We start from the raw sequence: 17,049 nt of genomic DNA, 5'->3' as shown, positions 1-17,049 counted from the left end.
TTTAATGTTATTTTTACGATTTTAATCATAATAAAGTGTAATGGGGGACAGGACTTTTTTTTAATAGTATTAATTGATTTGTAAATGCTTTATAACTACAAGTGCTCAAAATTAGGGTATTGAAAATTATATATTAAACAACTTTATTAAATAAAATAGTACGTTTATGATTCTTCAAATAATTCTGAAAATTATAATATATTTACTGTGCTTACACTACCGAATGCAGATTAATTTTCGTATAAAAATTACATTAGATTTATAATATTATTTTATTATATTGCTCTAATTTATATGCTAATTAAGAAACATAAAAACAGTATAAACTTACATAAAAATATTCTCGTAATGCCTGAACATCACTCTCTAGAAGTTGTCCGAACCGAATTTACAACTGAAGTCGGCCGAGACGTACGACTTCGAGTAAGCGACCACACTGTCGCAATTTTCATATGCCGTACGGACGGCGGCTTCCGTCATGTACAGCTGGCATATTTGCGCACGATCGAAAAATGTGCCAAATAATCACAATTTTTAAATTGTCATATTATTAAAATTACACTACTGATAATTATAAAAAATTGTGTGGGCACTCATCAATACAATATCAGTGAAAACTTTTCAGTCGTAAATATTCAATTTACGCAAAATCTTTGTCGGCTTTTGCAAAATGCCATAAGGCATAAAAATGATACTTCAGAATACGAACACCACATCTGTGACTATCCTAGAATTTGTCACAATCGATTCTAAATAAGAATTCGTTTTGGTGTGACATTTATATAAAACGATTTAGGAAAATACATAAGGATATTCGAAACGATTTTTTTTTTAAAAATCAGGTATCACTAATTATTTAATTTTATATGAAAAAAATATATAATAACGATATCTGTTGGAAGAATATACTATTAAAAATATAATTAATCTAATTTGGTGCCCTAAAATATTTAAAGGTCAGTAAGAGTCTGTTGAAGTCCCTGATAAGCATGTGGTATTATAACTTGACCACGTGACCACGACGCAGCGCTCGACATGCGTGGTAACCATAGGACGCCTACGCGCATACTGAAATTGAACCGAGCTACTCGTTCTATCTTAGTTTGTGAAACACAATATCATTATCTCTCTCACTCTCGTCACTTAACACGCGAGAGAGCGAAAGGGAAAGTATCTCACCGCTCGCGTTTGAAAGAGCAGCTCTGACTTCAGTCTCTTTGACTCGGAACAAATGCCGACAATATTCGGAAGCGCTCGAAGCTGGCCAAGTCGACTGAATTACCTCCACTTTATCTCCCGTTCTCGGTAACTTCGGACAACTTTTGAGAGGTTTTAGAGCGGGCAGAACCGAACTCGACCGAAGTAACCCACTATATTCTCCGTCCTTGGCCAACCATAGCCAACTTCCGGAGAGTGTAGTGCAGGCATAAAAATATAATGTAGTAAAAATTCAATACAAAAAGTATTAATCTGTTTATAAATAAAATACGTTAAAATATTATTAGCATTTCTTAATAATAACGGCAAAAAACCGTTTCATAGGTGAGTGCTACTAATATTTTTTTAATATTTAAAATAGCTAGAAGTGTTATGTTATAAATTATATTTTAATCTATTATACCTAATACATATACGCAGTATTCGAAAATAACAAAATCAAAGTCATCGCTTTTTAGACAGTCGGAAAAGGGTAATGCCGATTCAGGCCACGCGCTTGTGGTCCGTTGATCGCATTTCTTGGCCTTAATCATCATACTTAAGCATTGGCCATAACACTAACTCTAACTCAGTTGCTAATATGTTTGTACTGCGTAAGTTATTAAATACTGTACATGTTTTTACGTAACATTATTATTATCGGTAATATTGCACTTCAACATATATATAATACATATATATTAAAAATATTAATCTACCTAATAAATAGTAAGTTCAGTTATTTCGAATGATTTTATTTATAACCGCGTTCATTGTATTTTTAATTGATTGAAAATGCAAATTTGCATAAACACTTTTTTCAGAGATGACTTTGATTTATGTTTATTTTTAGAATACATTCTTTTATATATAAAAAGAAAACCTTCAAATTGAAAAAAAATGAAACAGTGTGAGTGTATATTCAATTTGAGATGTGTTGGTTAAAACCATACTCAAATAAATGTATATTTATTTATTTTACGTCTATCCTGAACTATGACATAATATTTAAATTAGAATAGAACGCATACGTAATTGATCGGTTTTCAATTTAAACCATTGTTTAGAAGGTGCAGCCAAATCGTTCCCGTTGCATCCGACACATTTGTTTTGTCGTCACTTTATAAATATCCTCCGCTATTGAAAGCTTCCGCGTTCACCGAAAATAAACTGCCCATGGACAATTATTCGAATAGCACAGAGCGAAACAATTGGAAATTCAACGTGTTATCATTTTCCAGCAGGCGTTAGCTGAATTCGCCCGTAAACTGTTACGTTGTACCCCAAACTTTCGTTTTGAATCATTTTCCTACATACGCAATGCGCGTTAATAAAGATATCCCAAACGAAAGCACACAGCATCGCTTTAGATGTACATCTAATTTTAGAATAATGTAGACCTTTATTACTTTGACAGTGACGCGCAAGAGAATATTATCAGGTTAACACTCCGATTATAAAAGTTATTTTAATGGGATTGGATTGTAACAAGACATTCATAAAAATGTATTATATTATTCATTAATTTCAAGTATTATATTAGCATTCCTTATTATATTAAATAAGATAATTAAAAACATTTTCATTGAAAGTAAAATAATAAATGATATTTGAAATACCTTTAAGAAAAGTTTTTCCTGATATCGTAAATATTTCATAATAATATTTATTAAATTTGTATTCAAAATCGATTGAAAGATAACATTACAAATAATTATTATTTTTATAAATAATAAATTCAATTCTCTAAGCAATTTGAATCGAAACCCATGGTTCAATAGCGTAGCTGTCGTATTTTCAAGGTCTGTAGACATAGTCTAGTTAGGGAATTATATTATATGACTTAGGACCCCTTGAATCATAAATTAAATATTCATCAATTCAATACGAATAAGCTAACCACAATATAAATCCTTCAGCAGTAATTTTAACCCAAGTTTGAGACTTATCAATGGTTTAGTATACATACAAATTAATATACACTTACAGCTTACAAATGTATATGTAGATATAATAGTATGCCAGTTTTTTTTACAACATAACTAATTTTCGTACGAAATAATTTTTATTTGCCAGGATTTTTTTACAAATCATATTTATGGTGCTTGACTTGTGACACTGTAAAATAAAATTGTTCATAAGTGAAGCACTTATTTCTTTAGTCTATTCCTATTACATTAAGTGTCTGTATCGTTGACTTATTAATAATTCAATTCATTTGAAGTGAAAAGGAAAATTTGGCAGCTCTATTATAATAGAGCTGCTATATTTTAAGTATTCAATAAATTTTAAAACTCAACTGGATTATTGTGTTTAATATTCGTCCCTTATCTTGTCAATTGAGTAAAATAAACGTGCTGCAAGCATTATATTATTTAATCGACTTACGATACAACAAAAATATTGAAAGGTTAATGAAAAATATGTGTTTTTATAAACCTACTAGTAAATCTATGATTTTTTAGTTAAATATTTAAGTACTTATCTACATAAATTTAATTTATCGAAAAACTTTTTGAGTAGAACAATATATAAAATATATCAATAATTCCAATTGAGATTATTTTGTGAGATTGAATACTTTGAGAAAATAAAACTAAATACATATACACTTACAGGTTTGACCATAATAATGGGGCACCCAAATAAATGTGTTATATCTTAAAAAATCGTAAAAATTTTAATTGAAAACTAACTAAGGTTGTTTAAAACTTTAAGTTTATTTATAATATTTAGTAGGTCCACCTTTAGCTATAATTACAGCTGCAACCCTTTTGGGTATACTGTCTAACCAATTAATGACTTTCGGGTGAATCGAGACAGTTTTCTCCATTTTTTCTGCAATTTTTCTTGCAGCTTAATTTTGGGTTTGAAATTGTGTTGGCATCCTTTTCCTTTAATTTTGCCCATAAATGCTGTCTGGTGACTGTGTAGGCCATCCCAAAAGCGTCCAACCTTTTAACGCAAATAAACCCCTGCTCTTTAGCGAAATATGGCACGGAGCCTTTTTTTGCATATGCTTGGAAATATGTTCCAGTGGGAATCTATTAAAGTGGATTCCAACATTGAAATACTATATAAATGTCACTATTCATACAACTCTCGCAAGTGTACATGTTTCCTACCCCTGATGCTGCCATTATATTCAACTTCCGCCATTATATTTGACTTAGGGTATTATGCATCAGTTAGATATTCTTCTCCGATTCCTTGATGCACGTGTACTACACAAGGGGTTTCAAAACTTCTTGAATGCTTCAAATTGCTTTAAAACTTTTTGAATAAATTAGGTTTTTAATATTTTAACATTATCTTAAAGTTGGTTTTATCGGACCATAGGACTTTTGCCCAACCTTCAGATGTCCAATCTCAGTGTTTTCGAGCTTCATTTATTTCTGAAAGCCACAGTTTGTGTCGAGCATTACAACCACTGAGTTTCACATTATTGAGCTTTTTTCTCACCGTCCACGAAAAAATGGATTACCCTTCGTTTGCAGATACTTCAGCAGCTGGTTTTGAGACGTTTTTCGATGATTTTTAAGGGATTCATGAACCTACATTCGATCTTCTTGAGCAGTTGTATTTCGTCTTCTTCCAGTTCTTGGATTTGATTTGTGAGAACCATATTCGTTGAACCGTTTCCAAGTATTTTGTAGCGTGTCGTGAACAATTAACGTGTTAACTAATAACCGATATATTCTGTCAATTATATTCGCTCTTTTAGCTTAACTTAATTCGCGATTTTTTGACATTTTTAATTGTTTCTATAATGTTTAAAATAAATTCATAAATAAAATAAATTATAACGACAAATAAAGGCCGAAATCAAGCAACTGCACATAACGCATTGTTTTGTGCGTGAGCAGTTAAAAGCGAAGTAATTAAAAACGACAAATTCCTTCGAATAGTTCTCAGGATTACGGTTAAAATTACCTGCTAAAATATTTTGGTAATACTAAGAGTTACACGCCATTTTAAAAGGCGCCCCATTATTATGGCTAAGTCTGTATATAACGTTTCTATAAATTTAATTTAAGTTTATATCTTCATTTAATGGCGAATATTATATGTTTGGGGGTTTCAGTCACTTGCACAATCAAATTAGAAATTATTCTAATGACTATTTCGAACAAACAAAAATAAATACCAGCTCGTCTCGAAAGTAAAGCCTAACAATAAAATTTAACCACTCGTAAGCACCTTTAAGTAGTGAAAAATCTCTATATGCACGATAGATAACACGTTTTACCCTGCGAAAAATTATTTTTACCCCATATGATTAACGATTGCTTGAGCGGCCATCTAAATGTTTCACTTTTAAGGTATAAACATAATTCGTAAGTGTTTTTAAGAAGCGATGCGATTGAACCGCCACTATGCCTATCTGCGATTCGCCAAAGCTGTCTAAAACCAACAATAATAAAAATGACACAAGGACAGGCAGAGAACTTGGTGGACAGACGGAGGTAAACGCTCAAGTGACTTGACCAAAAATCATGAGATGATCGTCCAGTATAATCACATATCACAGCCGACAATAATTCAACTCGACACTCCAAAAACTCTCTGATTTTATAAACTCGCCATTTTAACTCTACCACTTAAAAGCGGCATCTACATGCTTGTAAAAGAAACTGTTACCGGCTTTTCCGGCGTATATTTTGGCTAAAAAGCCATACCCTTTCGGCAGTAAACCCCAAATAATGTAACTAGTGTACAAAATAAATAATATAAACATATATTATAGATATCACAATTTTTTTTTTTTTTTCAACTTTAAAACGGTTTATTTTCAAAAATGATTAAAGGACATTTATCTATATACATTAAGTAATATTTTCAATAAAGTTTTTTTAGTTATTTGAATAGCTACACTTAACAATAACGTCATATTTTTAAGTTTATCACTTCCAAGTCACGAGTCAATTGATTATTGTCATTTAGTTTAATTTATGATCTATTTTAGATTTTATCAACAATCTTTTGTCAGATGGACTTTAATCTTGTAATGTAATCATTATTGCGTCTAGTAATACATTCTTAAGACAATCAGAGTTGTTTAAATATGTATTTATATTACTTTCCAAGACAGAAAAAGAATTTTATTGCGAGTTTTCAGTAAGTCAAAAACGAACAGAAAGATGAACTTTGAGCAATATGATTTAGATTTTTACGGGTAATATACATATATCACTGTAGATGAAAAGATGTGTATGCAAGCTATAACTTTTATATTAAAAATTCTCTTCGTTGACTTTTCAACGGGTACGACGGGCTAGTAACGTAATAATAGTGTGGTAACTTTATCGAGCCGACGTGAATGCGTCGCCCAATTTACGACGCGTACCAAATCGCAAAGCAACCGCGCACGGGTAGACCCTCGTAAATTATAAATAATTTTATTATTTCGTACGTCTTTCAGTTTCGTTTCGTTTTTATTTACGGCCGTTATGTAATTGTGCGCGCGGCGGCGAGCATCTCGCGATTTTCGCGTCAGATATGACGCTTTTCCGCTCGTAATGTCTGATTGCGAGCAGATAAGACTCTCCGAGACACCACTCTGCATAATAATAGGCACTGTAATACAATCGTGATAATTTGATCCGAAAGAGCATTTGATTTTGACGCAAATCATTGAAACGCATAAACCCCTTTCTTTTAACTCTTCATAAAAGGATTGCCGACATTTTATATGAAAATATATTATCACAATCAGATACGTGTGTCAATAAAATTTTGTTGGTAGGGCGGCAACCGGGAAAAATAATTGATCCGGGAAACCACACCCCTTAGCTAAATATAATGTACCTATCACACATACGTGAGCGGAAAATCAATTAAAATGTCCTTGAAATTAAATATAATTTAAATTTATTTTTTCTTACAACCTTAACGTTACGTAAGCATCGGTAAGAATCATAGATCTGCATATATTAGAATAGTCATTTATCATTATATATTAACATTGATAAGATATTTTTAGAGCTGTGCTAAAAACAATTAAAACTGCAATATATGAGTAAACTTATAAAGTCGTAGCCATTGAATATTGTTTTTCACTTAAAAACGCAATTGTAGTTCGATTATATTTTTAAATAATTTTCATAAATAGCTAATGGATATATTTAAAGTATGGATAGTAAAAAAATAGTATTGTAAAATAAGTATAGGGTTGTTTGCATTTATACATTTACGAGCTATGGTTTTAGTTGTATCGTTCAATTCCTGTCACAGTCGACTGTCCCTTTGATTTATTTATCATCATGACGAAGGCAATGCGAATTGGGAATTAAAGCCGCTTGAAGTAAAAAGATAAATAGCTAGGAATGGAATTCTGGGAATAAACTCATTCTCACCTTCAAATTTGTCAGTTGAGATAATCGTCTTAATACTGATTTAATTCACCGTACCGTGTTATTTAAGAAAAAATTTACACTTAATTAATAAAATAAACAACTACATAAAATCGATATATTGATTTTATCGACTCATTGCTCGTTTTTCTCATTCATTGTACAAAGCAAAAACATTACAATTCATGCGTGTTTATAAACAGTCACTGAATTGAAACTGTAACTACCTTTCAATATTATATTATTATTTTATAATAATATAATAAAAAAACGGTTGTGCAAATATCATACCAAATTTTTTTAGTACGATAGACAAACACAAAGACAACTTTGATATGAAATAATATATTTATATAGCTTTATATTATATCAGCGAAAATGAATAATTTGCAATGTGTTTATATTTGTATTTTATTTAGCAATTTATATTTTTTGTGTTGTATTACATTAATCTATTTGGAAAATTTTAAAAGCAATTGATTATTAGATTATCTAATAAAATATTTTAAAACAATGTTATTATGTATATATAAATAAAATTAGACTGACTGTACATACTCAACAGCATAACTAGCATAACGTAGGAAACAATATTGAAATGTCTCTTCACTAATGGAAAAACTGTAATGGAGACTTCTCTTTATTCTATCCTCCAATTAAATTTTTATTATTGTGTATCTAAATAAACAAAGTTGAAAATTAAAAAAAATATAAAGCGCAGTTACAGCCTTTCATAAAATATATACAACTTAAAATGAAGACAGCATATGAGTCGTTTTTTTCTATTTAAAATAAATTAATTGAAATAAGTTAAACTGTAAAATGTTATCGCAGGAATGTTTTTGTTGAAAGTAGAATAAGTCCATTCGTAATAATCATAATTTATGAGTTTACTGCCTTACATACCTCATATTCACGATAATTACTTCACTATGCTAAGTGTAAAGGAGAAATAAGTTTAAAATATGAATAATTTTGTTATTATCAGTTATGTTAACTAACTTACTTTTCATATTTCTTATTTTAAGCTAGCTTTAATTAAAATATAAATTTATATTTTTTATAATTTGCTATTACTGAAAATCTATTTGTAGCAAAAATCGTTTACTTTCTTCAACATTTTTATTAATTATAATAGCATAATAAAATCAACAAATTTATAGTTTTAAAAATATTGTCCAAATTGTTTAACGTTTATTAATAGTTTTAATTAAAAACGCATTAAATATATCAATATATGAATAAATGGACTTATACCACTTTAAAAAATAACGGCTCATATGAATCGTTGATAAAATTAGTGGTGAACAGAAAATTTATAACATATCAATGAGTAAATAAAGGTACTTTAATTTTAAATTTTTGACGAACGAACAAAATTTGAGTTCGCCCCTAATATTCCCAACGCTTTAGTCTAGCAGAAGAATGTATTTATTGGTGAGAGAGGATTTTTAAAATACTTTAAGTTAGCATGTATTAGACTATCTAATATATTATATCTAACTCATATATTTTAGTACTTTTTAAATTCTATATAATAATTTTATTACCGAAAAAATGTGTTATAGAAGAAGCTCTTTAAGCTGAAATATTTTATGATGGGGCTATTTTTTAATTGCAAAAAAATTACAAAAAGTAATAAAAATACAATAAAGATTTATAATGGTAATGAATATTAAAATGTGATACCATTGTATTTAATATACATTTTTTTCAATGTTTGACAAGAACATTGTCGTTAATTTTTAAACTACAGCAGAATCATTATGTAAAGTAGGGCATTTAAAAAAAATAAAAGACTAATTTATTATCAGTCTATAATATTTTTATGAAGCTTAAATATATTGTTAATTAAGACTGGATAAAAAGTGTTACACTCAAATTTTTCACACTGCATAAAACAAAACTATTAATAACTTTCTTATTCTCAAATAATAAAAAGCATCATTAAACATCACAACACATTAAAACTATTTATAAAAAAGTGCAGTTAACATGACCTTCAAATTCTAGTCTACTAAAATATAATCTTTATAAAATATATATGCGTTTCTATATAGCACAATAATATAATCAGTTTCATTTTGAAATTTAGTTTTCTTTACTGATAGATAATCAGATTATATCGAATTAAAGCATTGTGAATAATAAATAACAGCTCGACAATTAAAACATAAACACATAAATCAGCAGTAAATATTGTAAGCCGATAATGGAATCTGTATTTCACACTACACTTTAGCAATGAAAAAAATGTTAATGTTTGCAAATAGATTTATTTAGGTTTTGGCAAGCAGTCTCACAATATTTGATGTATGCTTTTTAAAGACATTGCAAGGTTGTGTACTGATTCGAAAGCCACACAGAAAAAGTGTTTACAGTCGTTTTTATATAATTCAGAAGTTTTAAAGTTGTATAAAAATGCTCAAACTCGTTCGTACAGTAACTGTTATTTGAGTCTTAAAATATCGTAGATGTTGTAAACTTTGATATATTTTAAATTGACAGATAATAAAATCCGCCCAATCGATTATTATATATGAAGATAATATTGTTGTATTTTATAAAAACAGATATATTTTAAATATGTTAATACCCTATAGCCTAATTAAAAATAGCACATAAACATGCTCTGATATATTATTATTGAAACCTAATGCTAAAAGGAGATATGGTAATAAAAATAATACCGTAATTTTCAGTCTTTCAGAAAAAACACGTTAAGCAACAAAGATTTTCTCGGATAGTAAAAAACATTAATTTAAATTCTTATAATATAGACGCATTGAAATATTTGTAAAGAATATTGATGAGAGTATTACTTACATATATTCTTTATAAAGATTAAAGGTATGTTTTTACATTATTAGGTTCTAAATTAACTTTTCTACTATACAAGCAAACCTTCGGTGTTCTTAGGATGTATTAAATAATCCCGAAATAAAAGGTTTTTTTTAATGAAACATAAATTCACTTGCAAAAGTTTATGTTTATTTTAATTTAATTTAATTCCATTAGCATAAAATGTTAGAGATTTTGATGCAAAATATTCCAATAGTCCTTTTTTCACATTGTCTGCATTTTGATTTTTTTTGCATCGAGCAAGGTCTGGAGAATAATGTAAATAAAATAGAATCTTCGAGTCAAGCTCTTTAAAGTCAATTTCGCCACTTGGGTATATTCAAATACTTTTGAAGTACAGTGGTTTTTTTTAAATCCTCGTGCAAACGATCCATCTGATCACAATATAAGCTGATTGTTATTGTTTGGCCAGAAGTCCAGGCTTTGAGGTAGCTTTTGCTATTTGATTTTGGATAACCACAACGATTGACAACACTTATTTCTCATCTACGTTTATCAAATATTCGAGAAAAGGCGACCAGCATCAATACTCAAAGCTCTTGGAATATGTTTTCCTCGCTCAATTTTTTATGAAACTCATACACTTTATCTCCAAGCCTTTCCAATTCTCTTAATGTGTCTATGCACTGCTGAGTCGGACCAGTTTAGTTTTCGGCCAACTGAATCTTCCATTTTTGCAGCCAGGACAGTAACGTTGATAGTCTCACACATCCAGGACTATTCTTGAAATCGTAATTTCCCGTTTCAAATTTTTTTGCCAACCATCTTTGACATCTGCGGATGTTATGAAACACCGTAGTGGCCGTAGTTGCAGATTTTTTAATGAATTTATATGATTCTATATGCAATTTTGTATAAATTTTGCGATCCATTTGTATTTAATATTGTAATATGGAGTCCAGATGTGGACCAACACAGATTTAAAAAAATACGTACTCAAATATTAGCGACCATGACTGTTAAAACTTAAATTAAAAAAATACATTAATTTTTTACTACCTAATATTATTTTCAAATAAATAAAGAATAATATTATGTAATCCTAAAATAAATGTATTTTTTAAATTTATGTTTTAACGGTCAATCGTTAAAAAAACAAAATATAATTAATTTTATATATAATTCAATATTATTGTAGCAACGAAAGATTGGGTTGGAACGATTGTCATCTGCGATTTAACAAAATTAAGGTAAACCAAATATTTTTAAATGTATTAAAACCTATCTCGGTATATTTATATTAATTTCTACATTTTGATAATATACTTAAATAGCAATCATAAATTAATTTGCTTTTAACAAGTAAACAATGTTTTGAATCGAAGGTAAACAATAGAATAATAAACACTATTATAATTGCACCTCCAATTAAAATTGCCATATTCTAAATACTGATATGTTATTGAATCACGCCGGTTAGAGATAAATATTATTAGTGAAGTACCTGCCAAGTATATATGAACAATTCCCAATAATTTTCGAAAGCTTGAAACGCTGCAGTCTATAATATATAAATATATTAGATACACGATTTGAATTGTTTTGTTTTTTTTTTATTATTTACGGACGACATTTGTGTCGTTGAGATTTATTCGCTAAATACAAATGTCGATACTGAAACGATTTTTCAGGTTGGCAGAACTGATAAGCCGTTGACAAGCCGTCAATCTCCACGAACGTTTAAAATATAGCACGACGATTAACGTTAACGATGTTTCATATAAATAGAATTTTATTCGCGAACCGCGCGCAGCGACCGGCGTTTGAGAATTTCGCGCACAGCGAGCATAATAATAAATTAAAAAATATATTACATACGAACGTCGTTCTTGTACCTGTGTTGCCAACTGTCGTAAAGGTGAGACGTTCGCAAACTAGTTGTTTTTTTTAATATTTTCAATTAATTTATTATTTAAATTAAATTGTAGCAATTAAACGTTCACTGTTTGGTCACTGTGCTGCACCACAGGGTTCACATGAAGTCCCTCTCATGTGTTTCCCACGCAGCCCGGCCTGCGGGCTGGCACGTCCGCGCGCCGCGCTCTTTGACGAGACACTGAGGGGAATTTTTCCGAGTGGGGTGGGGGCATGAGGGGGTCGGTCCTTACCCCCACCCGGCGCCCGGCCCTATCTATCTCCCCCGAGCGGTGGAAAAACCTGGAGGATGTGGAAACTCTAACGTGTTTCGCGAAACGATATAGATTTTCCGTTCGCGGTTCGGATTCGCGGCGGTACGTCTTTGAAAAGCTTGTTGGCCGTGGTCAGCAACGCGTGCATCCACTGACTGTGTGCGGGAAAATTTATGCGAAAACTCTTCTGCGGCGCGGAAAATATTTTTATGCAAATCTCGGCTTTCCCTCTTTTCCACGGCGGATAGGAAACTTTTGAACAATGTTGTTTTAATTCAAGAATTTCTTAATTTAAAAATGGGAATGTTGTGTATATTTTATTTCTTTTCATGAAAAAAGATCTCATGCATAATTCAACAAGAATATAAACAAAAAGGCGAAAATAACTTGATAATTCAATAAATATGATTATACTGATTTAATATTCTTCTTAGGTGAAAAAAAACTAAAATTTAAATGTAGGATGGCCTACAATAATCAACATGTTTAAAAACTAAGTTCAATTAATTTGTGTGATAGAAATAACAGGAGTTCATACGGCTTTCAAACCGGTTAAAACTAAAACCAATATTTCGGTCATTTAAAAAAAGACCAAAAAAATCTTTCCCAAAAAAATGTGGTTCGGCCAATACCTGATAAGTAGACAGCTGATTGGGGTAAATATTAAAATAACCAATATTCTACGGCTGTCAGATACGTTTTTCATAAAAAATATTTATATACTATATAGCTTGCATTTATTTAAAACGACATGAGAAATGAAACCTTTTCTATTTAACACGTTAAAAAAATAAAGTCTTATGCCATCTCTTCATTGGCAACGAAACACAAAACTTTTGCCCTGTCGTAAACGAAACGTTGCTGTGCAAGCATTCCTATTTTTGAAGCATTTTCATACAACTACTCAAAATTTCCAGTCAATCTCTTAAAAATTGAAGCAATACATTCAGGCGGATTTATATTGTCGAAGAAAATTTTTAGTAAAAAAAATATTTGGGGGATATTTTTCCATTTGTAGCACAACAATACTGTGAAATGTGAAAGAAACCTATAACAAAATAATATAAAATGTTTTGATGAATTTTGAAAAGAACGGAAAATTGTAACAGCCGTTTTCCCCGACACACTTTCATTCAATGAAACCATTTTAGTATGTAATGATATAATACAGTAGCTAGTAGTTACAAAAGAAAATGCACTCTTAATTCAAACTGTTCAAACAGTTTTTTGTACTTCCTTTTTTAAAAAATCCAAGATGAACCCTTTTACAAATTTTGGATTTAATTATACAGGCGTAATTGTTTTTATATTTGCACAGTTAAAAATAACTAAAATACGATAAGTTGTGAAATGAAAAATACCTTAACGACGAAATAAAAGTATTTTTTTTTATTATTGCTAATTTTTAACATCAATGTTTAGCGAAGCATATTTCGTCGATTATTTTGGTAGAAATAAAAATGTACAAATAACAAAAAGAATTTCTGCTTTTATTTTCACTTCGCCAGCCATCCTTATCATAAAAAATGCTGCGGTATTTTATCTCTAATATATCAGAATTACTTGGAACTGCTAGGTACCGTTAGATTTGCTTGAAATAAATCAAATGTATTCCTTTAATGTCGGCACGTCATAAAAATATCAAACATTTTTTAAATTTGCGCCGAATCGAACGATGTTTTTAACAAATAAGACGTACGGATTTAAAAAAATATATTTTCTGTACTACCGGTATTTTATTTTGTAATACCGATAATACCGAAGGTCAATTTTTGCCCCAATACCACCATTATTGCAAACTCTGATCAGAAAACACTTACAGCATTAGCTTTTTTTTTAAATAAATAAACTGCAATACATATCCTTAAAATCTCTAATTTTAATGCCTTTTAATTGTTAAGCTCTCAGCTTTTTTGAAGTCCCAAAAATTTTCGGGAACATAAATCTTTTTGCTAATCGGTAAAATCATAAAAAACATATTTTTTATTAATATTTATTGGTTAATATGTATTAAGTGTGTAAAAAAGCATACATATTATTATAATAGAAAATAAAACTAATAACAGATATTTTAAAACGCATTTTAAATTATATATATAAAAAAGAATACATATTTTTTTGAGCAAAATAAGTTATTAAAAAGAATAAAATATTTATAGAAGAATTTTATTTTTCATGAACTATTCCTTTTTTCGATAACACCCGTTCGCTTTCCGTTGATGTTGGCTTAATTGTGAGCAAAAATTTATACATAAAAATTCAGATTTTATGTCTGTTTTCCGATTGGTTGCAAAATCTCAAATTCATTTCGTTGATTACATTTATTATTTTTTACCGGAAAAATATTCTGGTGGTTTATTAGTTGTTTGTTTAGTTCTACTTCATGAGTATTATTTTAAATAATTATTTTAGTCTGTTACTCATTATTTAATAAAGAAAGTAAGAGTCATTTCAGTAATATTTTTTATTGGTAATGTAGTCGGGCTTTTAAAAAAATGTATTTACAATGAGCTGCTTATTAATTATTTCTTTAATTTTCGACTCTTAGGTATAAAATCATAATAGTTTCAAACAACTTTTATAGTGAAAAGTCATAAAGTTTTGAGTTTTGAGTTAATTAAATCCATGGACATATGGACAAAATATAAATTCCCGGGTTGTCTCGATACAGTTTTCCTAGATTTTTACAGATTCCTAGTACTGTAATGAATAAATTCAATAGTCACGCAGCGAATCTGTGCTAATTTTTTTCATTTAAGAATAATATTTTATGTTTTTAATTAAAATATACGAATTTTACTTATTCAAAAATAAAATAGAAATACTTTGAAATGTCGCAGTTTATTTTGCAAGGTTTTTAATTAAAATATAAAATTTCCATTAATCACATTTTATTTTTAATAATATTTTGAAATTTTGCTATTTTAATAAGTATTAAAAATACGTATTAATTAAATTTGGCTAAACTCTACTTGAGCATTTGGAATGTATTCACTTCTTTATTATAATCATTTTACCATTATGATAATAGTACGAATGTCTCTGAGCTATTACATTATTAAATATCCTTACACTTTATTTTACTCACACTGCCACGACTCAATGCAATACTCGGATTAAACAACATATACATCTGTACATATGTTAGAAAGTTATCCAATATATTAATGTATGAAGATTGGATTAAAGGGATAAATGCTAATAGTACCCAAAGAAAATCCAGATTCGTAGTTAGCCGAACCTCAATTAGGACTCCTTTATTTTGTTAAATACAATAGTACAGAATTTGTAAATAAATTTGGTGTGAATATTTTTGTTTAATTGCACGTTTATTAAATAATTACTTTATTATGCCAAAAAAAAAACTGTCTACTCGTATAGCTCTAGAGCTACGTATCCAAAGTTGTAACAAGTAAAAGTATAATTCATTTACTTTACTGCCCAGTCATGCACGATATCTTATCGATGCCCTTCTTTCCCTACAAAATAATAACTTTGCAAAGCAATAATTTAGCCGAGAACCGATCAAGCCTTGAGAGTTTTAATTTAATTTCTCCATTCTAATAATACATTTATTTTAGCTCCGTGCTTACGTGTGCTTGTGTTTCGTTTATTGATGATAAGTGGAAAAAACACTTTCAATATTATTATTGTCATTATATAATTACTTTTAAAATGTCATGTCTATTATAAATCAATACTAAGCTTTTGTAACAACCACATATAGAATAAGTGTGGCAAACCGCGACAGAGATAGAATCAAACTGACACGGGATTTTACCAAAGGTTTTAGGCATTGATATATGTTGTGTTTCAGCCATTGTTGAAAAGAATCTAGCGTAGTCCCTTTTTGTCGGCAGTTTTACTTCCACGATTATAGGAAAAAAGTGCATCGATCGTACCGTAATCAATAGAAGGCTATTTTTGAACACAAAGGGCTTTTTTCGTATGAATGTACACACTACCCCCAAAAGATCGGTATTTTTGATAATTCATTAAAACGATATGGCTTCATTCACAAACGCTATTAATTCAAATATCTTTTGATAGCGTCGCTTAAGATTATTTCGACCTAAAATCTTTATTATAAGTTTATTTTTAACTTTCTCATTTGCTTATATTATAGAAATATAGGGGTGAGTTGAATGAAATATTTAATTGAACAAAAAATCAAAAATATGATATAATTTTTTATTTTACATAGCCTTTAAGCATGTTTTTCATTGCATATAAAGTACATATATACATCTAGAAAAAAGCTTGGCTAGATGTGCAGTCACTCATGTACTTCCTGTTGCAACTCTTCAACGGATCTAATTCTATTTTTTTTCATCGTCTCTTTGAGCATTACAAATATGTTAAAATTACTAAGAGCAAGTACTGTATATGTTCAAGACACTAGTACATATTTAGGTTGAATATTGTACGATTCTTTCATCATGGAAAATGTGGTATGCTGATTAATAATTCATCTTCTCGTTATTAAATTTACTGTAAGATGCCTTAAA

General features: G+C 29.4%; 1 protein-coding gene across 5 annotated transcripts in view; it reads right to left on the bottom strand.

The window, feature by feature from the left end:
• Positions 1 to 12,472, bottom strand: part of LOC148230891 (uncharacterized) — a 155,579-nt gene extending 143,107 nt beyond the window's left edge. For 2 of the 5 annotated variants that reach the window (XM_088193835.1, XM_088193838.1), the window contains exon 1: positions 12,248 to 12,470. The gene's annotated coding sequence lies outside the window, so the exon portion shown is untranslated. Of the gene's footprint in view, positions 1 to 12,226 lie in introns of all 5 variants that reach the window. The other 3 variants (XM_088193837.1, XM_088193836.1, XM_088193830.1) reach the window with 3 other exon arrangements.
• Between the last annotated feature and the right edge of the window lie 4,577 nt (positions 12,473 to 17,049).

The sequence above is a fragment of the Plectrocnemia conspersa genome, unplaced genomic scaffold, assembly GCF_051122295.1.
Source record: "Plectrocnemia conspersa isolate PC_06_02 unplaced genomic scaffold, ASM5112229v1 ptg000010l, whole genome shotgun sequence".
NCBI lineage: Eukaryota > Metazoa > Arthropoda > Insecta > Trichoptera > Polycentropodidae > Plectrocnemia > Plectrocnemia conspersa.
This window is presented reverse-complemented; position numbering and strand designations above follow the sequence as displayed.